Source organism: Eretmochelys imbricata, chromosome 1 (genome assembly GCF_965152235.1).
Source record: "Eretmochelys imbricata isolate rEreImb1 chromosome 1, rEreImb1.hap1, whole genome shotgun sequence".
In the NCBI taxonomy this organism is placed as follows: Eukaryota; Metazoa; Chordata; order Testudines; family Cheloniidae; genus Eretmochelys; species Eretmochelys imbricata.
Genome location: NC_135572.1, coordinates 355411800 through 355436744, shown reverse-complemented (window position 1 = coordinate 355436744; position 24945 = coordinate 355411800). Strand labels below are relative to the sequence as shown.

At 44.8% G+C, this 24945-nt stretch overlaps 1 protein-coding gene across 2 annotated transcripts in view; it reads left to right on the top strand.

The window, feature by feature from the left end:
- Positions 1-24945, top strand: part of AHCYL2 (adenosylhomocysteinase like 2) — a 217954-nt gene that overhangs the window by 113112 nt on the left and 79897 nt on the right. The gene's annotated exons all lie outside the window — the stretch shown is intronic.

The window sequence follows — 24945 nt, the reverse complement described above, 5'->3', positions numbered from 1 at the left end:
AATTAAGGTTGACAGTTCTTATTTGGCAGCTTTATATTTTTCAGTTTTTAAGATATCATATCTCTTTATTGGCTTTACTGTGGCACTCCTTGCTGTGGTATCTGAGCACCTCACATACGCTAATGAATGTATTCCCCTATGACAGGGGTCTTCAAACTATGGCCTGTGGGCCGGATCCGGCCTGGGGCATCCATTTGTCCGGCCCTCCCAATGGGAGAAGAGAACAGCTGAGCAGGCAGGGGGAGGGGCTGCCGGCAGCAGCTCGCGCGGGTGGGGGGCGGGTAGCTCAGCTGAGCTGTGCGGAGGGGTGAATGCCCCCGGGAGCCAGTGTCCTCCCAAAAGGGGAACCACCTTAGGGGAGAGTTGCAGCTGAGCAGGCACGGACCCCTGCCTTAGAGTAAAAATACAAGCCAGATGCTTGATTACATCTCCAATAAATGGAGTAAAGAAGATGGAAATTAACAAATTCATAATGGTTAAATTTTAACTCCAGCACTAATAGAACCAAACAGTCCCAACCAACTGAGTAGAGTAGTTTTGTTTTTTTAACGATTTTGCATATATTTTGCGTATATTTGCATACATTTAATTTCTTTCACAGTCGCTTTGGCCCTCGAAGCCCCTTCAAAAATCTAATATGGCCCTCATCTCATAAAGTTTGGAGACCCCTGCCCTGTGAGATGGAAGTATTACCACCATTACACAGATGAGTTTCCAAGCAAAAGAGGGATTATACTTCTTGACCCCGGGTCACACAGTGAGTCTGTGGGAGCTAGGAAATTAACCTAGGTCTTCTGAGTCCAAATCCAGGGCTCATCACAAGACCATTTTCCATTTAGAAAAGGGTGAACTCCAAACAATGCCAAGACCCTACTATTTGTCAAACAAAAACTGGCCAAGATCAGTAGAACTGGCAATCTAAAAAAACAGGAATTGAATGTTTTAAACGGTAGTAATAGCGTCTTAGCCTGTGGCTGTATCCCTGGGGCTGTGCAAAGACTCTCCACCTTAAAAAGGCTGCTGATCAGCTTTTAAATACATCATGCCCGGCATTTGCAGCCTCTGTGCGTAGTGTTTTAAAAAGCTGGCCAGCATTTCCTTCGCTGTGCTCTTGGGTTGAAAACTCAGCATGTAGCGGTATCAGTTGCTTACAGTCAGCTCCCCAGTTCATCTGAAATGCCATATATCCAAAGGGTTGGGGAGTCACCTCAGACGTCTAGAGAGACAAGATATTACTGTGTGCTATACAGAATTCAAGCATACATCCTTCTTTCCCATCATATATCTCCTCCAAATAAGCAGCTAATTCCAGGACACATTCAGAATAATATAGAGTATTATCCTACCCAGGATCTATAATACAATGTAGTAGTTTACACAAACTGATGAGAGAAGGTGAGTATTTAAGCACCTATTTACCAGTTTCAGCTTCAGGAACAGGTGCATTATAAATAACTTGCAATCAAGCAGTGTGCAGAAGCAATTTACTTTTTCCAACATCAGACACCACAAGCATTTTGAAACCTTTGAAGGCAATGATGTGATACAACAATATTTAAATGATTTTTATTTAACCTCCCTGCTAATTTCCTTTCTTGAGCATACTTAATCCACAGCTAGCCCATGCATTAGAATGAAACCAGCAGTGAAGCATTGGTATAGATGCCCTTTTATTTTACCATTAAAACGCTCTCAGTTTCAAGTAAGCAAAATTCTTGTCCTTGATTTTTTGCTTTGTGAATTTGAGATTCCTACATGAACAGAACTCCTCTGTGGAAGACACAGTAGAACCCCGGTTCTTCCTCTGTTCTTACCTGGTGCTGCTACTGTAGTACTGAGGTGTAAACCTCTACAAGAGACAGTACAATCCTGGTTAACTGGAATGTGCATCTACAAGAGACAGTACAATCCTGGTTAACTGGAATGTGCATCTACAAGAGACCGTACAATCCTGGTTAACTGGAATGTGCACCCGTACAGTAGTTCCTTGCATGTAGGAACAGAAGAATATTGAAAGTTGACTTTTTCTCTGCGGGTCTGAAGGACTTTTGTTCTCAGATTTACTCCTTTTACTACAGGAAAAATAAATGCAAAATATATAATTGACTTGCCTGAGAGCCAGGCCTATATTTAGCTTTCAGAGCCGACCATTGTTTTTAGCAATTAGGTAAAGAATTGAAACAGTCTCTCACAGCCCCCTGTTAACACAACTTGTGGGGAAATAGCAAAACTACTCAACTTTGTACCATCATGTAGGACCCCTGAACCTGCAAATCTGCACCTTAGAATTCAAACTAGCTGGCTGCTTACTTATGGAGTCCTGAATGCCACCCGTGTTGGCTTGTGTAACTTCAGTTTCTTTAACTGGGATCAAGACGACATGAAGGTTCTGACCTCTCTCAAAATATGCTCACTGCCCCTAGTTTTGGGGTCTTCCAGAAACCCTATTTCTTCCCCATTTGCTCTCTGTCCTTTTGGGTCAGAACTGGCTGTGAGTTTCTGAAGCCAGTCAGTTTAAGTTTTTGGGTTGACTGTGGGAGATGGATGTCTCGGGTGATGTGAATCTCTTCTTCCTCTCTGTAGGGGTTGAGCACATGTTCCATGCAGCACATTTAGCCCTCGCAAGCCTACGGAGTGAGGGACTGAATTCAGATTCCACTGCACAGTATTTGCCAGATCTGTCTGCTTCCCTGTTAATTGCTGAACTTTGCTCTGGGAAGAACAAAGGTACAGGATGGTGACAGTCTTGTTTTGATCTCCTTTTTTCTGCAAAAAGGATTTTAAGAATTGATCACCTTGCTCCCAGGGTTGCAGGTGGCAGTCCTCTTATTTCTCATAAGGATGCAATAGCATTACTCTGTGTACCTTAGATGTCATTATATGTGAAGGTATACCTTCCTCATACCCCTCTCTAGCTTTTGGTTAATCACTGTACCATTACATTTCTACAGAGATGGGCCTGATGCAATGTTCGGTTCCAGGTCCCCAAATTTCCCTAGAGATCTAGGGTCATTGAGTCAGGCCCATCTCTACTTGTGTCCTGGCAGAGCATTCCAACTGCTGGTGGCTAGCCCTATTGACCTTGATATTCCTGACCCATTGAACAATCTCATCCTGATAAGGATGCATAGTAGCAGTGAGTTATATAGTAATTGATGCCTCCCCAAGTGCTCAGAATTGTTATGCAGGAATGTAAAACCATGATGCCTACGTCTGCCAAATTGTATGCATTTACCTTGAGCTTTAGTTTTTCATTTTAAAGTTGTTTCAAAATTAATATATTACAGATCCAACCACTGGGGAAGCTGTCCTGAAATAAAATTCAGTAGGATAACCACTTTCCATGTCAGCTGAGACCTCTCTAATCCAAACTTATATGGTTTGCACTAGGCCCAGGCTTGCTTTTCCAGCCACTTTCTTCTCTGAGGTAGGATGTTTCTTTGTCGTACTCGTGGAGAATTCCCAATTCTTTGGCCCTTGGCAGCAATATTCCTTGCTTTCCATTAAATCAAGCAGCCTGTCCATGACCAAGTTCATTCAAGTTGGGGATTCTTGTGGTTGCCTTGAGTGCTTCATACTTTCTCTTTTGGACATGTTCTCCTTAGTGTAGCAAGAAGAAAAGGAGTACTTGTGGCACCTTAGAGACTAACCAGTTTATTTGAGCATGAGCTTTCGTGAGCTACAGCTCACTTCATCAGATACATACCGTGTAGCAGTAAACTTTCACTCCAAAGGGTGGAGTGCTGAGATCCCTTTTGTGTGTGCGGCTGGAAACTTGCTCACTGGAATTGCTGGCGTCAGAGGAAACTGCATGGGCACTTATTCAGGCCCAACGGGAAACCTTTAGCAGCTTGGTCAAGAAACCAGGAACTGTGTGGGGCGTGGCTTCTCCTGGTATTCTTAAAGATCAGGTCCTTGCTCAGGATTGAAACACTTACAAAGGCAGTTACAATGAGACTGGAACTACAGCACAAAAAGGTGGGCACTATTATGCATTATTCACAATTGACAGCAAGTTGGAGGCTGAGTTTGTAAACTTCAAGAGCCAGATAGCAGACTAGTGGATTTGGAAAATACCTTTGGCCCTGAGGATATATTTACAGTAGTACCTGAGAGTAAAATGAAAAGGAGCAAGCTTATGCTCAAATAAATTTGTTAGTCTCTAAGGTGCCACAAGTCCTCCTTTTCTTTTTGCAGATACAGACTAACACGGCTGCTACTCTGAAACCTGAGAGTAAAATGACTCTACAGGAAGGTGGAAAAGTTGGAGAACAGGGTCAGGATTGGGAATTTGGAACTCATGGGTATTCCAGATCATGTTATAAATTATCACGATCATTATTTATTTGTATTGTTGTAGTAAGTAGGAGCCCCATTTATAAGCACTGTACATATGCAGAGCAAAAAGACAGTCCCTGCCCCCAAAAGTTTATAATCCATAAAACAAGAGACAACAGGAGAGTATAACAGACAAGTGGCACTCAAGGAGCAAGACAGTATAGGACATCATGATAAATAGTGGTCTCAGCACACCAGAAATTAAATCTGGAAACCTAATTATTGCTGTAGATATGTGTTTTGTGAAAAGCCTGGTGGAGTTGTTTGTTTTTGTGTTAACTCCTAGATTTTAATCACTCTTGAAGCAACCAGGAGAATAACTGCTCTCCTCATGTTCTTGTACAGTTATTTCATGTGCCATTTTGCAGCTTTATAACAAAATTCTAAAATGAGACTGTGCAATGGATAAAATAAACTGTTAGTTCTATAAGTATGCGCTGAATATACCCTGGCACTTTCAAAGACATGCAGTTTTGGATTAGTCATGCAAGATCTAGACCTGTTGTCCTCAAATCTTACTATGTCCAAGAAAGCTTCCCATGAACTGCCTTGAACCTGCCAAAAAATCATGATACATTTCCTTGAAAATGTGTTTTCTTTATTTGCCCTCTTGGTTTTGATCCCTTTAGAGTTTGTGTTGTTTGTTTTGGGTTTTTTTCTTCAAACTTTTCTCTGCAACCCTGAGGGCTAGAAATTTAATTTTTAAAAACCGAAAGAAGAGATTCTTACATAATCACATGACTCCCGGAACTGAGGCTATAAGAAAAGCATCAAATATCATGAACCTCACAATAATATTGCAAGAGTTGGCAAGACTGGGTCCCTGAAGAGGCTTCCATATCTGTGGAAAGGGAAGAATCTGCAATTCCAAGACCCTTCAGAGCAAACTTGGCAAGAAGGCAAAGAATGAGAGAATGGATTACGTGGACAGTTACAGGCTAATAGCTGTAGTTAAATATCTGTTTCTGCTTGGAGGAAATTACTGGCTTGCATTATATGGATAAATTACTTTGGTTGTTCAATGCACATTTAAAACATATTAATTTTATTGCTGAGAAAATACACTGCTTAAACTGGTCCTGGAATATCTGTTAAGATTCCTATATCCCAAAATAGGGACAGATTTAAGCTGACTGACGGCATGGAGCTGAGGCTGCTGGTGATTTTGTGCCCTCAAGAGAGTGACAAGAAACATAGATAGCTGGTTTGTGATGACTTGGAGAACCGTATGGTGACTTGCCTGCCTGGTGCAAAGGTTGCGGATCTCTCGAGGCATCTAGATAGACTTATGTGTAGTGCTGGGGAGGAGCCGGTGGTCGTGGTACATGTAGGTACCAATGACATAGGGAAGGGGAGGAGAGACGTCCTGGAGGCTAAATTTAGGCTGCTAGGAAAGAGACTGAAATCCAGGACCTCTATGGTGGCATTCTCAGAAATGCTTCCACGCTCAGGGCCAGGTAGGCAGGCAGAGCTTCAGTGTCTCAATGTGTGGAGGAGACGATGGTGTAGAGAGGAGGGGTTTAGATTTATTAGGAACTGGGGAAACTTTTGGGATGGGGGAGCCTGTACAGGAAGGATGGGCTCCACCTAAACCAAAGTGGATCCAGACTGCTGGCACTTCACATTAAAAAGGTTGCAGAGCAGTTTTTAAACTAAGAGATGGTGAAAGCTGGTTGCTGCAGAGGCGCACGTTGATCAGATAGGGACTTCTCTTAGAGGAGAATCTATTGCTAGAGATTCTCTAGGTTTTAGTCAGGAGGAGAGGATGGAAAAGGATAAAGTATGTGCCAGATCAGACAAGAAACATCTGACACATCAGAAAAGGGCAGACAAATAAACAGTGACAAGTTTTTAAAGTGCTTGCACACAAATGCTAGAAGTCTAAATAATAAGATGGGTGAACTAGAGTGCCTCGTGTTAAAGGAGGATATTGATATAATAGGCATCACAGAAACCTGGTGGAGTGAGGAGGATTAATGGGACACAATCATTCCAGGGTACAAAATATATTGGAAGGACAGAACAGGTCGTGGGGGGGGCGGGGGGGGGGAGAGTGGCACTATATGTGAAAGAAAATGTAGAATTAAATGAAATAAAAATCTTAAATGAATCCACATGCTCCATAGAATCTCTATGGATAGTAATTCCATGATCGAATAAGAATATAACAGTAGGGATCTATTATCGACCTCCTGACCAGGACAGTGATAGTGAAGATGAAATGCTAAGGGAGATTAGAGAAGCTATCAAAATAAAGAATTCAATAATAGTGGGGGATTTCAGTTATCCCCATATTGACTGGGTACATGTCACCTCAGGACAAAATGCAGAGACAAAATTTCTCGATACTTTAAATGACTGTTTCTTGGAGCAGCTGGTACAGGAACCCACAAGGGGAGAGGCAACTCTGGATTTAGTGCTGAGAGGAGCGCAGGATCTGGTCCAAGAGGTAACTGTAACAGGACCGCGTGGAAATAGTGACCATAATATAATAACATTTAACATTCCTGTGGTGGGGAGATCACCTCAACAGCCCAACACTGTGGCATTTAATTTTAGAAAGCGGAACTGTGCAAAAATGAGGAGGTTAGTTAAACAGAAATTAAAAGGTACAGTGACTAGATTGAAATCCCTGCAAGCTGCATGGACACTTTTCAAAGACACCATAATAGAGGCTCAACTTAAATGTATACCCCAAATTAAAAAAACACAGTAAAAGAACTAAAAAAGAGCCACTGTGGCTTAGCAACCATGTAAAAGAAGCAGTGAGAGATAAAAAGGCATCTTTTAAAAAGTGGAAGTCAAATCCTATTGAGGTAAATAGAAAGGAGCATAAACAGTGCCAAATTAAATGTAGAAATGTAATAAGAAAAGCCAAAAAGGAGTTTGACAAACAGCTAGCCAAAAACTCAAAAGGTAATAACATAATGTTTTCTAAGTCCATCAGAAGCAGGAAGCCCGATAAACAACCAGTGGGGCCCCTGAACGATCGAGATACAAAAGGAGCACTTAAAGACGATAAAGTCATCGCAGAGAAATTAAATGAATTCTTTGCTTCAGTCTTCACGGCTGAGGATGTTAGGGAGATTCCCAAACCTGAGCTGTCTTTTGTAGGTGACAAATTTGAGGAATTGTCACAAACTGAAGTGTCACTAGAGGAGGTTTTGGAATTAATTGAGAAACTTAACAGTAACAAGTCACCGGGACCAGATGGCATTCACCCAAGAGTTCCGAAAGAACTCAAATGTGAAATTGCGGAACTATTAACTATGGTTTGTTACCTGTCCTTTAAATCATCTACTGTACACAATGACTGGAAGATAGCTAAGGTAATGCCAATATTTAAGAAGGTCTCTAGACGTGATCCTGGCAATTACAGACCGGTAAGTCTAATGTCAGTACCAGGCAAATTAGTTGAAACAATCGTAAAGAATAAAATTGTCAGACACATAGAAGAACATAAATTGTTGTGCAAAAGTCAACATGGCTTCTGTAAAGGGAGATCATGTCTTACTGATCTCTTATGAGAGTTCTCTGAGGGGGTCAACAAACATGTGGACAAGGGGGAGTTCAGTGGGCATAGTGTACTTAGATTTCCAGAAAGCCTTTGACAAGGTCCCTCACCAAAGGTTCTTAGTAAATTAAATTGTCATGGGATAAGAGGGAAGATCCTTTCATGGACTGAGAACTGGTTAAAAGACAGGGAACAAAGGGTAGGAATAAATGATAAATTTTCAGAATGGAGAGGAGTAACTAGTGGTGTTCCCCAAGGGTCAGTCCTAGGACCAATCCTATTCAACTTATTCATAAATGATCTGGAGAAAAGGGTAAACAGTGAGGTGGCGAAGTTTGCAGACGATACTAAACTGCTCAAGATAGTCAAGACCAAAGCAGACTGTGAAGAACTTCAAAAAGTTCTCACAAAACTAAGTGATTGGGCAACAAAAGGGCAAATGAAATTTCATGTGGATAAATGTAAAGTAATGCACATTGGAAAAAATAACCCCAGCTATCCATACAATATGATGGGGGCTCATTTAGCTACAACTAATCAGAAGAAGGATGTTGGAGTCATTGTGGATAGTTCTCTGAAGACATCCACGCAGTGTGCAGTGACAGTCAAAAAAGCAGACGGGATGTTAGGAATAATTTAAAAAGGGATAGAGAATAAGACGGAGAATATCTTATTGCCCTTGTATAAATCCATGGTACACCCACATCTTTAATACTGTGTACAGATGTAGTCTCCTCATCTTAAAAAAGATATACTGGCATTAGAAAAGGTTCAGAGAGGGGCAACTAAAATGATGAGGGGTTTGGAACGGGTCCCATATAAGGAGAGATTAAAGAGGCTTGGACTTTTCAGCTTGGAAAAGAGGAGTCTAATGGGGGATATGATAGAGGTCTATAAAATCATGAGTGGGGTGGAGAAAGTGAATAAGGAAAAGTTATTTACTTGTTCCCATACTATAAGAACTAGGGGCCACCAAATGAAATTAATGGGCAGCAGGTTTAAAACAAATAAAAGGAAGTTGTTCTTCACACAGCGCACAGTCAACCTGAGGAACTCCTTGCCTGAGGAGGTTGTGAAGGCTAGGACTATAACAGGGTTTAAAAGAGAATTGAATAAATTCATGGAGATTAAGTCCATTAATGGCTATTAGCCAGGACGGGTAAGGAATTGTGTCCCTAGCCTCTGTTTGTCAGAGAGTGGAGATGGATGGCAGGAAAGAGATCACTTGATCATTACCTGTTAGGTTCATTCCCTCTGGGATACCTGGCATTGGCCAGTGTCGGTATACAGGATACTGGGCTGGGCAGACCTTTGGTCTGACCCAGTGTGGCCATTCTTATGTTCTTAACTCCACGTCCACAGGAGGCATGGAGTCAATGTCAATCTGGTTAGGACAATGCATTATCAGTGTAGACACTGCCTTGCTTGCATCAACTGTTGCTGACTTTCAGAAGCCATCCCACAGTGCCCCACACTGAGAGTTCAATCATTGCAAATGCTCCTGATGAGGGCGCAAACCACCAACACAAGGAGCAAAGTGTAGGCATGCACAAGTGATGTAATTTCTGTGGTGGTTGTATGCTGATGTAAATTAGGTTGATTTAATTTTGTAGTGTAGCTATGCCCTAAGTCGGTGGTAGAATTCTTCCATCGACCTAGCACTGTCTACCTGGGGACTTATGTCTCCTTAACTATGTTGCTCAGGGGTATGGATTTTTCACATCCCTGAGCAACATAGGTGGGGTTTACCTAATTTTCTAGTGTAGACCAGCCCTTAGCTTAAATTCAGGCCAGCCTCTGAAAATGTGTTAACTACCCCAAGTTAAATGGCAATCAGTAAACCTCAGGTAAAAAACCTGAAGTTTAGAAAGCCCTAAATGTAACTAGTGTATAAATTCTGGTTTATACAGTTTTTATACTGGTATAATTATTTTGGTTAGGGCTGTGGGATTTTTTGTGAAATGCTTACATTGGTACAACCCGTAATGCGAATGTGGATAAATTGTTATAAAACTATCTTATACCAGAGTAGTTATACTAGCATAGCTTATTCCCCTTCCTATATGGGACTAAACTACACAGATATAAACACCTTTATACTGATATAATTCCATCCAGTTATGCTGCTTTAACTATACCAGTTAGAGAGGTGCAGCTTTTGTGTCTAGCCCTCTTTCGGCCTCTGAAATCATTTTGTTAGAGTGTTTTGAATGGGTGGAAGGTGAGTTTGAATGCCCTTTTTGGTGATTAGAAGTTATAGGCTATGCTCTATGTCCCTGGAAAGGTGACATACGCTTAGATCCCCTAGATTTTCATTGGGCATTTGGACTTGGTCTATAAACTCATTGTCATGAAGTATTTAAGATGAATATATAGACAAACCAATCATACGAATTTCTGTTGTACTTCCTAGGATTTTAGTAATTTATCAAAATGCATTAATTGTAGGGCTAGCTGGATTGGGGCTTAAGAGACATGGATTCTAATTCCTGGCTCTTCCATTGGCTTGCTGGGTGACATTGGGGAAACCACTTCACCTTTGTGCCTCAGTTTCCCATCTGTAAAATGGGAATGATATTTATCTCCTATGTAAAGTGCTAGAAGATCTATGGATGAAAAGCACTGCAGGAGAGCTAGGTGGGGGCTTTATCATTTATTTATTTATTTATTTATTTATTTATTCAGTTATAATAGAATTAATTTTCTAAATGTAACTGTTCATTAGCTCGGCAGCTCGTCTAATTGAGGAAGTCTTTGGCACCGGTAGAAGGCATTTCCTTATGCTGAACCCCACTGTGTTTAGTGGTGGGCCTTCTGAGTCCAGAGGATGAACTGCAGAGGACTCTACAGACAGAGAAAATCCATTCTGTATTCTCCTGCATACGCATTCTTGCAAGCAATTGCTGCACTTCTTTTAAGTATTTTAGTTACTGGAATGTCTTACATAGACTCTCAAACTCACCATTAGCAGGATCACGTAAAGTGGGACTTTCTGTGAAAAGTGTTGCCATTCAGGCTTCCCACCTAAAGAAGGTTGCTCTCTGAGCTAGGCCCTCACCCACAATGTCCCAAAGAGCTTGGAACTGGTATGGCATACATGGAGATCATTAATTTACAAACACTGAAAGTACTTATTTAAAAGTAAATGTGTAATAGGGTTCCAGTCCATTTAACAGCAAATACCTTGCTCAAACAGGTGGGAAAACAATATGTGCGTTTGAGCATTTAATGTACTCTTTCCTGGGATCTCATCTGTTGAATAGAAATAATGCAGGCTCGTTCTAAAGCTGGCACAGTGGGTACTAAGTTTCCCACTCCTGCTTCATTTTGTACATTGGCACCAGAGTAATGGCCTTCTTTTGAGGGAGCCCTTATTAATTTTCTCCTTTCTCTCATTAAAGCAGTGCTGTTCATAATGATAAATGTCTCCAAGTGGAGCTGTATGCTGTAAGACAGTGGTTCTCAACCAGGGGACCAGGGCCCCCTGGGGGCCCATGAGCAGGTTTCAGGGGGGCTGCCAAGCAAGGCCAGCATTAGATTTGCTGGGGCCCAGGATAGAAAGCTGAAGCCCCACTGCATAGGGCTGAAGCCCCAGCCCCTGAGCCCTGCCACCTGGGGCTGAAGCTGGAGTCTGAGCTCTGTAGCTTTGCAAGGACCACTGTGGCATGGGGCCCCAGGCAGTTGCCCAGCTTGCTGTCCCCTAACGCCAGAGTTCCCACAGAAAGGTGTAAATTGGAAGTTTTTTTGCAACCATCAAGTTGAATGTATTAAATAAGGAATAAATGCTGTTGTTCTGCAGACTCTCAGCACCCCCTAGTGTCCATGTAGAGTTTTCACTGCCTGTCTTCTCACGTTAAACTTCCTTCTTGTTTAATTGCCAAACATCTCTTACTGAGGCTTGCCTTGTTTGGTTGTTCTACTGAAGAGACTCTGTCTGTCATTAAGTTTTATTCAAGTTTTCAACAGAGATTGGATCCGTTATTCTGTAGAGCCAAGAATTTCTATGAGCTCCAGCAGAGACCTCTTAATATTTCTAATTTTTCAGGCCATGTCTTCCTCTGTGGTTTCAGGGAAAGCGTTTATTAAAGCAGGCTCTAAAGCTCTATTTACCTAAGGCTTTGGAATCACTTTTCCTCTCCTCTCTCAAACTTGTTACTACTAGGTGAAAGCCTGTCCTTGGGTGTCCTTCCCAGTGAGCATTTCACCTCTCTGTTTAAATTTTGTTTACCAAATGTTTTTAAAGCCTTCAGTTGTTCTGCTAGTCCAAGGCTCATTTAACTGAGGGAGCTATTTATTGAATATGGTTCGGCATCTTTCTGATGATCAGAGTGACAAAGAAAGTGATGTTTCTTGTGCACTTTAGGGCTTGTGGTAGCTCTCTGCACAGGGGTGAATTTCACTCATGAAAGATGCTAAATTAAGAGTCCTGGATACTGGAGCTCTCTATCCACAGAATAGTTCTGTAGCAGGGCAAGTTTCTTTTGAATGCCTTATCCTTGACCTGGGGCAAGAGGAACATGGTGCATTCTTACTCATTCTGTTCCTTTTACTCTGTGGGCTCCTGCAGTACATTAAACAGGTAAAACTCCCTCCTTGAAGTCAATGGGAGTTTTGCCAACATACTGAACTGCTTGCTCACGCTGTCTAAGATGGTACCTATTTTGTGGTGGTCATTTATGATATGTTGCAGTAGGACCTGGACTAAGACCAGTTCATTTCTTATAGATTTCAAGGTCTGATTTTTTTTTAGGATATCTAGGGGACCAGGATTCATTATCTGCCTTTTCCTATCATGGGATGCCTTTCCTCGTCTAAAATAAGGGTATAGGAAGCAATGCAAGTTTAGTAGGTCCAGCATGCAAGAAAATGGTGGTAGAACTATTTTTATTTAGCTTAAAATGTGTTCTGTGTGCTTTACAGACAGATGTGGAGATGAAGTTCCTGGCACAAAGATCTTAGCCTAACAAGGCTTGGAAGTAATCCATTTTATTTCATTTGATATTGGAAGTATTTTCCATGTATGATGTTTTTACGTGAGTTATATTTTCTGTGAGTACAAGAATGTATAAAAACACACACCAGATACTAATGATTCAAAAACGTGATGATTGCAGAAGTCAAGATTTGCAGCAGATTCAGAATTCTTTGAATTAATATTTCATTAGCTTGTTGAGCACAGTGGAATAATACTGACTTCCTTATTGGAGTTACTAATACATATAGTCAGCCCGCAAGTGACTTTTAAAAATTAATTTCTTTTTAAACTTTTCAACCGATGCTTTTTGTTTCGCTGTTTGAGAGGAGCAATCAATTATCAGTTTCCAATTAAATCTTCTGAAGGCTAATGAGAGAGCATTAGTTTGAGAAATAGCTGCAAGTGTTCGCAGGGCTAGAAGCACTGGTTCTTCTTCGAGTGATTGCTCATGTGCATTCCAGTAGGTGTGTGTACATGCTGCGTGCACGTTCGCTGGAAGCTTTTCCCTAGCGGAACCCGTCGGGTCGGCTGTGGAGACCCCTAGAGTGGCACCTTCATGGCGGTGTATATATGTCGCTGCCAACCCAGCACCTGCTCAGTTCCTTCTTATCGCCCGTGACGGTCGTTGGAACAGCTTAGTCTCTTGCTTTGCAAGTGCCTTACCTAGTGGTTCCCTGGTTTCTAGTGTACATAGTTGTTTGTTAGTAGTTAATAGTTGTAGATTAGATTAGTTTACGTACTTCGGGGGGTTTCCCCCCCGTTCTACTCTCCCTGGCTCCGGGGCATGCCTCGGTCGCAGGGGTTTAAAGCGTGCGAGAGGTGTGCAAAACCTATGCCAACAAGAATCCGCACGCCACCTGTCTCAAGTGCCTCGGGGAGGGCCATCAGACAGATAAGTGCCCTATTTGAGACCCAGGACTAAGAGGGAGCAGGACTATCGCCTGAAGCTCCTCTGGATGGAGTCGGCCCTTCAGCCACAGCCTGAGCCGATGCCGGCACCCTCGGTGTGGGATGTCCCGGCACCGAGGAAGGACTCCACCAGGGAGCACTGGCACCGCTTCCCAGCCCGCAAGGCCAGTGCCTCACAGCGGCACCGTTCACAGTCTCCAGTGCCGCGTAAGAAAAAGAAACCAGACAGGGGACGTTCCCTGGGCAGGAAGCCGAGGGGGGGTTCCAGAGGGATGCGTCCTCTGGCGGGACACCCTCGGTCTGGTCCCTCAGAACCGGCACGGTTGACTCTGGCCCCAGGTGCAGAGCCGTTGAGTCCGGCGAGAACAGACTCTCCTACCCATGACGATTTGGAGGAAGAGCTTGATCTCTTCTCCACTCCAGACGCATATGAGGCGGCTCGAGACCTCATTGATATGACGGCTCAGTACCTGGCCCCGCAAACTCAGGCACCGCCAGTAGTGACGGCGATGGCACCGATTGTGGCGTCTTGCACAGCATCGCGGGTGATTACAACACTGGCCGCAACACCAATCATAGAATCATAGAATCTCAGGGTTGGAAGGGACCTCAGGAGGTCATCTAGTGCAACCCCCTGCTCAAAGCAGGACCAATCCCCAATTTTTGCCCCAGATCCCTCCTCAAGGATTGAACTCACAACCCGGGGGTTAGCAAGCCAATGCTCAAACCACTGAGCTATCCCTCCCACCCCAATGGTGGCACCGGTGGCGGCACCAATGGTGTCGGTGGCTCTGGCAGCAGCGCCGCCGTTGATTCGTCATCGGGGGAAGCCCATGATGTTGCGGCGCCAGTCTCCATCTCCCTGGTACCATTCCCTGGCACCGTCGGGCTCCACTCCCCCATGGTCAGGTACAGAATACTTGTCAGAGTCAGACGCGGAATTGTCTGTGTCCCGATGCAGCCACTCCCGGCACCATAGGTCGGTGGAATAATCGGCACGAGTCGCCACTTGGCCACTGCAGTGGCAGGGCCCAGTGCAGTGGCCTTTTTGGACCCCCACCCGGGCCTACCACCAGGCTCAAGGTCAGGGATCTAGGCCAGTGTTGATGGTATCGGCCTCCGGTGCCCCTCCATCAGCGACGTCGATGGCACGCCACACCCCTAGGGCCCATTACGGGACAGGGCTGTTGAGTGGCCACAGTCAAGCACGGCCTCTCCTCTCCCTGAACCTCCGGTCGCGGGGTGCTCCAAGGTACCTGACTCGGCCTCCAGAGAACCCGAGGAGCCGGAAGACCCTGTTCTGGGAACTTCTTCCTCCTCTTCGCCGGACCAGGCGGTGGCGGGCACCTCCACCACTCTACCACCAGTGGATACCAAGGCCACCAGGACCTGCTTAGGAGGGTAGCAGTCAACCTCAACCTCCAGGCAGAGGAGGTTATGGAGGACTCAGGTCCGATAGTGGACATCCTCACCCCCGAGGATCCTTCCAGAGTGGCTTTGCCCCTCATAAGCACAATTCAGAACACCACGAAGGTGCTCTGGCAAACCCTGGTCTCTATACCACCAACGGCTAAAGGGGTCGAGAGACGCTACTTTGTGCCACAAAAGGGCTATGAGCATCTGTTTACTCACCCCCAACTGGGGACTCTGGTGGTTGATGCGGCAAACCACAAGGAGCGGCAGGGTCAACCAGGCCCCGCACCTAAGTCACATGATGCCAAGAAGCTGGATCTCTTTGGCTGTAAAGTCTATTTGACTGGGGGGCTCCAGCTTCGGGTAGCAAATCAGCAGGCAGTGCTTAGCTGTTACACTTTCAATTCCTGGAGCTCGTTGGCTAAATTCCAGGAGTTAATCCCAGCTGATTCTTGCAGGGAGTTCGGTGCGCTCCTTGAGGAGGGTAGAGTGGTCTCTAGGACCGTCCTCTAGGCAGCCATGGACGCAACAAACTCTGCGGCTAGAACCATGGCCACCGCCATTGCTATGAGGCGGAGTGCATGGCTTCAGGTTTCAGTGATCCCACCTGAGGTCCAAAATACAATTCAGGACCTCCCCTTTGACTGTGAGGGCCTGTTTGCTCAAAATACGGACACGTGCCTGCATAGCCTGAAGGACTCGTGGGCAACTCTGAAGTCTCTGGGGCTACATACCCCAGCGCCTCAGAGAAAGCCCTTTAGACCTCAGCCCCCGTCCCGTTTTACCCGGGACCCTCTAGGCGGGATCCACCTAGGAGGAGGGGCAGAAATAACAGGAAACTCACACCACAATCCTCCTCAGGCCAAGGTCAGGGTTCAACCAAACAGCCCCCCAGCCCCAAGCCCAACTTTTGAAGATGCGCACAAGGATGGCGCACCAGACATGGTTAGCGCAGGTGCACAGACCAGGCAGGGACCCATCGGACTCAATCGTGACCCTCACACCTCAAGTTCTCCACTCTCTCCAATGGTGGCTGCAACCTCAGCTGGTTTGTGCGGGAGTACCCTTCGCAAAACCCCACCCCACGCTTTCCCTTGGCCACGCTCAGTTGGGGAGTGCATCTGGGCAATATCAGAACCCAGGGCCTCTGGTCCCATGCAGAGCTATCGCTGCACATCAACGTGATGGAGCTGAGGGCAGTTCGCCTGGCATGCCAAGTGTTTCAGGCCGGTCTGCAGGGCATGTGTGTATTGCTGCTCACAGACAATACCGCAGCGATGTTCTATATAAACAAACACGGTGGTGCTCGTTCCTCTCCCCTCTGTCGGGAAGCCCTCGTGCTGTTGGACTTTTGTATTGCCCACTCCATACACCTGCAGGTGTCGCATTTTCCGGGGGTGCAGAACAAGCTGGCAGACCACCTCAGTTGCTCGTTCCATGGACACAAGTGGTCCCTCATATGGGACATCACTCACTCAATTTTCCAGAGGTGGGGCAAAAGGAAGTGCCAGAGATTCTGCTCCTTCCTGAGCCACAGCCCAGGCTCCATCGTGGATGCCTTTCACTTGTCATGGATGGGTCACCTGCTGTACGTGTTCCCGCCATTCCCCTTCATACACAGGATGCTCCTCAAGACTTGTCAGGACAGGGTTTCCTTAATTCTCATAGTGCTTAATTCTTCCTTAATTCTTAATTCCCTGGCCACTCCTCCAGGTACCTCCCCGGAACCTCCCATTGGTCACAGTTCCCCATTCCCGGCCAATGGGAGCAGTGGGGGGCGGTGCCTGGAAGCAAGGGCAACACACAGACCCCTGTGCCCCCGCTCCCTCAGGAGCGGCGCGGGGCAGGCAGGCAGGGAGCCTGCCCTGCCCCCAGTGTGCGCCGGGCCAGAGCTGCTCTAGGTAAGCACTGGGGGCGTGGGAGCCGCGGGGAGCTGGCGGGCTGCAGAAAATAACCCCGCGGGCCGCATGTTTGAGACCCCTGATCTAGTCTATGGGCCAGATTCACCACTGACATATTAGGATTACATCCAGTTCCGTGGAGTTGTCCCTGCTTACCCCAGCATTGAATTTGTCCCTATTTCATTAGAACTCTTTGTCCAAAACATACTAGATGCTCTGCTTGGGTTTCAGTTTTATCCCCTAGCCTCAGATGACCCTGTCTCAGCTAGTACCTGGCAACTCCAAACCTTTGGCATTCAAAATTTGTTGGTACACTAGGAGGATAGGAGAGGAAAACTACTGTAGATTACAGGACACTGTCCCAGGCATTTAGGTGAGCTTTTCAATGCAAAATTAAGAAAAGGTGGTTTCAGAAGCCAAATACCCTCTGATGAGGGCAGGATGGAAGAGAGAGGAATGAATAAGTGTGAAGTGCTGTATTCATCCTCTTGCATGGTACTTCTAAGAGGCATGCAGGGGAAGCTGTCGATATCTCTGAGAAAGAGAGAAGCCAGAATGCTGTCCAGTTGTCTTAAAGTATTGTTAACAAACAAAAAACTTTGTTATAGAAGAGCTAAATTTGACAGCATTTCAGTGGATTCAAGGTGGCACCGCCCCCCATTACTTTATTTACAAAAATTCTATACCTATCAAATAAAAAAAATCCACATTAAACTCTGTATGAACAGTAAAGATATCCAGCCAGGTTTCCACTGTCATATAATCATTCACTAACACCCCCCCACCACCACCAATTTGCAGCTCCCATCCAACCTTAACATTGCCCCGTTGTTTTGTTCTGTTATGGAAGTATGCTGTTGGAATACTAATATGTGTTCAAACACTGGAAGACATTTATCAGCAATGCTAAAACACATTTGTAAGTTTGTAGTGTGAGCCATTTTGGAGATGATGTGCCAAAAAAAACTTAGGAAATTGTTCAAAAATTCAGAGATGAGAAAAAGTCAACCGTCATAACTTTAAACCTCTTTTTTGGGGGGTTTCCCAGAAATAAATCTCTCTGAATGAGAAATGGCATGGAAATTTTCAAGGGGATCGGTTTCTTTTGGGTGGAATTTGGAGCTTATAATTGGAAAACTAACTTCTGTAAGAAGATTAGCTAGTTAGTCCAGATTGCCATTGTTATATGAAATTTCTCTTTTATAAAAAGCCAATAACAGATAAAATATTAATGTGCTGTTGTCTGACACCTTATTCTAACATCTGTTTTGTGTGTAATCAGACATGGCTCTCCAGACTGTAATGATGAAAGTTTTTACTACTTTTTACGCCTGCAGAACCGATGCAGCTACAGAATAATGAGCTGGATTCTTTTCTAGTTTGTGCATTGAAGATAGATTCTTCACTAAATTCTGATGGCAGAATCTTAAATGTTGGTAGTGAGTGAACCAGAAAGACCCAACTTAATTTAGAAACCCCATGCTGAGTGTGCAGCATTAGCAGATCACAAAGCCATAATTTTACTTGTGAACTGAGCAAGTTTAATGTGGAGTGAACAAACATTGGACCCCATAACTCTTCTGAACATGAGAACACTTTATAATCATTCATTTCAGCTAGATGTTTATACAGTACCTGTTTTTCAGCTAGTTCCAAAAAGAGGGGTGTGCATGGTACCCAGCAGAGGGAGCTGTGGACAAGTAAATACACTCCACTGCTTTTCCCTGAGTCTGATAAATGCATATATTCTTTAAAAACAATATTTACTGTGTTCTATACAAAATTGTGGCACTTAGAGGTTAATTTTAAATACACTGTTTTGCTAGTTTGCCAGGAGTACATTTTTAGCAGCTAGAGGCACTCGTATGCTATTTTGTTCAGAGTTACATGAACTTTTAATGCTATCAAGTATCCAGCTATATTCAAGGAGACACATGTTTACAATACAGTACAAAAAGGAGCTATAAAAATAGAAGTGCGTTCTTGACCTTGATCCTTATTGATCACGGTATCAGCATTTTCGGTGACGTATTCTTAGGGGCGTATGCAGGCCATTGATAGATATCACACACACAAAAGCAAGGTTGCCAGGCATGCACTCTGCACTCAACTGGAGCTAAAAGTCTGTAGAGAGAGGGGTTCATTACTTGTGCATCATGCAGTGCCCAGCTGAAAGTATGAAGTAGCCACAAGAGAAACTGTGTTTGAGAGCGTCATCTGGCCCAGGGTTTCAAACAGAAACGAGGCATTGAATCAGTCCTTGGAGCTGCCTATCTTCTGTCTGAGCACTTGACTAATGAGGTTCATTTGAATAGAAGGCCTGTGCTGGAAGGGGGTGCAGCCACTGAAGCTCCTGAAAAGCTAGGAGTTTGGCTCTTGAGTTTGAGTGCGCGCGTACAGTGTGTGTATTTTTTTTTTTTTGCACATCCAAATAGCAATTCCCTTTGCTACAGAACAAACTTGAAAAGTCTCAGCTATGGAGAAATGGGACAGCAGCGCAGGTACCTCTGCTTTCCACATGCCAGAGTGGATGGTGAGTTGACGTATAGTTTGTTATTTTAGTTAATACATAGCAAATCGGTCACTACTGGATTTCTAAAGGGACTTTCTCTTTGTCAGGTGGATTTATGCCAGGCTCAATTTTACTGCATTGTACTCAAGTATAATAAAATTTACCAGGAATGGGAATCATTAAAGTCAGAGGCAGGCAAGATCCAGTAGTCCCATCTCCCTGTCCATGCAGGATTATTCTTCATTGTACATATACTGTCCAGTCTAACTGTAAAAGGTCAAGTGGCACTAGAAATAGTCTCCATCTATGGAATGGGGATACTATTTTCCTACTTCACCAGAATATTGTGTAAGGACTTAATGTTTATAAAGCAATCTGGGATGCATGGAGGAAAAACCACTTGAAGTGCAGAATAATCTTCTGCGGTGCATTGCATTGTCTTCTCTGAGACATGCGTAGCAAACACTCTTTATTATTTCGTTGGCAGTCTCAATGTTTATTACTAAGTAGGACTCCATCTTTGAAATGGCATCTGTGTTGCTTATGTCTGTGTTACCTTCCCTAATGTTAATTTTAAAGCAGGCAACTGATCCTCAGAGCAACATGTGCTGCTCAACCTCACCTCAACCAGTAAGAGGGCAGGAGAGGGAACACAGTGAGAACTGAAATAACCTTTTCTCTGCTTTGCTCCTTTGACACTAGGAGTTCTTGAAACGGTTGACAACATAGTGATTCTGTTTTGAAAACTAGCCAGCACTGGAACAGTTAAAGCTTGTGTCTGGGGGACAGCTTCCACCAGAGAAAGTGTCTGTGCACCTACCATGGTTTAAAAATGCTTATGCCATCCTAGTGCAAAAGAGTGCCGTATTAAGAGCTATTACTCCTTCCCAGATTGCTACTCATGTTTTACAACCTAAAATTCTTTCTGTTTGCAAAGTTGACTCTTAGGAGCTCTTCTTAGGCTGTGTCTAAACTACGCATCTTTTAGCGACAGGGCTGCGCTGCTACAGCTGTGCGGCTGAAAGCCACTCCGTGTAGCCACTGTTTGTCGGCAGGAGTGAGTTCTCCCGCTGACAAAAAACTTCCATCCCCAACAAGCGGCGGCAGCTTTGTCGGCAGGCGCTGCTCACACTGGAGCTTTTCGTCAACAAAACTTGTGTCTTTTGGGGGAGTGTTTTTTTAACACCTCTGAATGACAAAAGTTTTGTCGATCGGTTGCCAGTGTAGAGAGAGCCTAAGGAAGGCCTTTGGTTTGTTTTAGAGCATTATAGCAAGAGATCTGGGTTTCTGCAGGTACTTCAAAATGTGTTGCAGCAACAAGCTTTGCAAATAGCCAGTGGTAAAACCCAGTATTTGAACTGGTCTGATGTAAATACTCAAAGCTATAAAAATACCTTTTCAGAGGATCTGTTCTGGTTCTGTTTGAACTTTGTTAGTCCTCTGGAATAATTCAGTGTTAATTAGTCTCTCTACAGATTTTGCTAGTCACTAAAAGCAGGAAATAGTTATTACATTTGAAGGTCAGCATTGATAAAACTTGGCATAACATTTGACACTTTAGAAGTGTCTTCACTGATTCAGATATCTTCAAATCGGGATTTCTGTTTATGAACTAGGTTTAGTTTGGTCATTCATAATTTCTAGATCTTTAGGGCAAAGAAACAAGTGCCGTAATCATACTGGGATCTGACCCATGCTAGCAAAAAATAAGTTTAAATGTGATGGTTGCTAGCAGGGCTCTAACAGTTTCTCTTTGCTATCTGGACATGTTTTTTTTCTGGAAAAAATACATTTTAAAGAGTCTGTGCTACAAGGCCCATATACAAAGAGCTTGTAGTTGTGTTTAACAGCCACGCGTAATCAGTTTGAACTCTGCTAAACCCAGATATAACGTGATTTGCCAAGCCAATGTGGATGGGTCCAACCACACTATAAATAAAGATTGTCCTGAATGGCAAAATTCACATGTTGGTTTGGTGCTTTATTTCAAACCTACTACCCTTCTCAGAGTTGTGGGGTGGTAAGATTCAGGGAGTTCGGGGATTACAAAAAATCACTGTTCTAACCTAGGTCCCCACATTGGATAAAGCACTGATTTTTAACTAACCCTACATTTAGTCCTTTTCGCATGGGTCAGCCAAGCTGTATTTTAAACTGGTTGTACAACAACCAAGCTTAAGGTCCCACATACATTATAACTTTCACGGCATTGGAGGAATCAGTTGCAACACAGCAATCTCCTGACGTGATTTAAATCATTCTTGTAATATAGGTGTCCCTGAATTGTGCTATACATTTGAAGTTTTACAGGGCTGAAGAAAAAAACAGGAATAGGGTTAGAACATGATTGAGGAGAATGAACCCAATGTTAACTATGTTGGGGGACTACTGTGACCTCAATATGGTAGAAATTACAATGAAGCGGAGATCTGGACTGTGCATAGATGGTATCATAGATAAGGCTAAGATTTTGTCACAGATATTTTTAGTAAAAGTCACGGATGGGTCACAGAATATTCATGAAAGCCCATGACACATCCGTGACTTTTACTAAAAATATCCTTGACAAAATGGGGAGCTGCAGAGTCCCCACACCACCCACGGAGGCTGGGCAGCTGCAGGGGCTCCAGCTCGGAGCTCCGGGGCCTCCACCACGTGTGGAGGCTTGGAGTTTCAAAGTCCCCCGCTGCCTGTGGCAGCCGGGAGCTGCTCGGTTTGGAGTCACCCATGTCTTGGAGCTCCAGGGGTCCCTGCTGCCCTCAGCAACTGGGAGCTGCACGGTACCCCCCACCAGCCACCATGTGCAGCAGGGGGACCCTGCAGCTTCCAGCCACCATGAGCTGAAGTCACGGAGGTCTCTGGAAGTCATGGATTCCAGGACTTCTGCGGCCTCCATGACTTAATCGCAGATAATCTCTCAGGTAACCTATAGCTTAGTCTAAATACTGGCCTTAAGCAAATCCCTGTCCACACCAATCTAGGGAAATTTTGGTAGAAGAATCCTGCTAGCAAAAACCCTGTTTAAATGCAGTTGTGGCTCATGTGATTCTAACCCCAGTGTGGTCGGGATCAGAAGTACTGCTGGGGACCTGCGGCAATTGTAAAATCAAGTATTGGATTTTCAGATCTGCCCTTTAAAATTCAGCAAAAGTTCCCTTATTTGTTTTCAGCAAAAAAACATGCTCAGTGCAGTGGTAATGCTGGTGAGACACCAGCAACACCAGGCAAATGGATTCTTTCTGAAAATTCAGCAGTTTCATGTTGAAGACATGGTAATAGCTCAGAGTACACAGAGGGAACCGGTTTCACTTGTAATGATAACTCATTGCTCTGGGAAAAGGCTGTTCCTTTCTAGTCTGTGTTGAATAGTGTCTATATGGGTCCAAAGAGCAGAGATGCCCGGGCAACGCATGCAGGTGGCCTGTAGCAAGCGCATTAAAGGAACTTCACCACCACTTTCAAAACAAGTGGAAAAACTTGCTGGTTTTGGGCCTGTGACTAAGATCAAGTGTAGTATCATTTCAACATCAAATGCATTCACTGTTGGGGGAAATGTGTCCTGCCTAGAGGACCCAACAGGTGTTTTCCTCTCTAACTTCTATGATCTCACGATTTTATACTGGAGAAGACAAAGCCCCCTTTTGTTACCTGAGCAACTTGAAATAATATGGAAAGAACCTTGCCACTTGGCCTCAGCTGTCACAGTGCCGCTACAAACAGACCTGGTAACAAGTTTGGGGAACTATTTTCTCCATTTGTAAAAGTTTTTGTAGTTCATCATCTCAGTCTCTCTTTGGCCTTGTCCACACAAAGCTGTTTTATTAAAAATTTCCCACCAGCGCACTTCCAAACACGGTTGCTATGGTGGTAGCAGTAATATAGACCAGGGACTATCAGATGGCAGCGTTTTTACCTGTGGTACATAAGCCTGCTCTGAACAGGTATATGAACATAGTGATAAAATTCTAGTATCTGCTTGGAGTCTTGTCTCCATTAGCACTTCCACCAGTAGAGCTGTATCAATTTGGCCATGGTGGGAAGTTTTTTAGTGAAGAAGCCTAGGAATGGCAGTGAGGGGAAGGGATTTTCCTGGCATCCAAGTGTGAAAGTTCTCCTCGTCTGCTAGGACCTCTTTGGGCAAGAGGTAGTCTGAGCAAGCCACTGGGTGTGAAGGTGGGCTTGATTGAAATATACCACGATTCAACCTCCCTGTTGGCACTGATATCCAAGAGGTCTGAGAACCAAATTCAACCTCCATCCCGGGTCTCCTGTGAAGTGGTAGAATATACTCAACTTTCAAGCTGGAGTTTGTACTATTCTAGGCAGTGGTCTAATATTTGATTTGCATTTCATTTATCACTGCACTGAGATTCTAGGTACACTAGAAATACTATAGATCAGCAGTCCTCAAACTTTTGAGGGTTGCGGGTCCCCCCCACCATACCTCTATCCACATGCTCTTCCCCCACCCCACCCCCGAGCTGGAGCCGGGAGCGGGGCCATGGCTGGGGGGAGGAGTAAGGGGATCAAAGCTAGGGCTGCAGGTGGGGTTGGGCCAGGGCCATATCTGGGGGCAGGGGCAGAAGGAGCCACAGCCAGGCTGCGGTGGGGGCAGCTGGGCCCATGGCCAGATGTGGCTCCACTCCCGGCCTTGCCCCCAGCCTCGGCCCTGGGCTGGGAACAGAGCCACGGCTGTGGATGGGGCCAGGCGCACGTGGAGCCGGGAGCCGGTGTCGCAGCTGGGGGTGGGAGCATCGCTGCAGCCGGGCTGCAGTGGGGGCAGGAGCTCCACTCCTGGCCTTGCCTCCAGCCTTGGCCCCGGGCTGGGAACGGAGCCGCCGTCAGTGGCCAAGGCTAGGGACGGGGCCAGGAGCCGGGGACATGGCTGGGGGCTGAACCAGAATAGATCTGGGGGCGGGAAGGGGCTGGATGGCGCTCCCTCTCTGCCCCCAGGGGGGCTGGCCTGGGCCCTGCTGTGCCCCCCTGGATGGTCCTCCATACCCCTCTAGTGGGGTGGTCCCCACACTTTGGGGACCTCTGCTCTAGATGGATGCCTATGGCCTCCCAGAGAGCAAATGACATGGCAACTGCAACATGTCTGGATAATAAGATGCATTATTGGGAGAAGTTCAAATTGTGCTTCAGAAGTGCAAAAGGTTAAAATTTACACGTTAATCTACTGAGTTAGAATCCATGTGACATTTTAGCTGTAGGGCTGGAATCTTAAACACTTAAAGCTTTAGCATAGGCCTTGGCTCAACAAGTAGAGTTGTCAGGATTACACATTAATTTAAGGCATGAGAAAGTTTGAAACACTCGTACAGCTCCCTCCTCAAAAAGGATATGAATCATAAGTCTTTTGAACATAGCTGAAGGAGGCAGG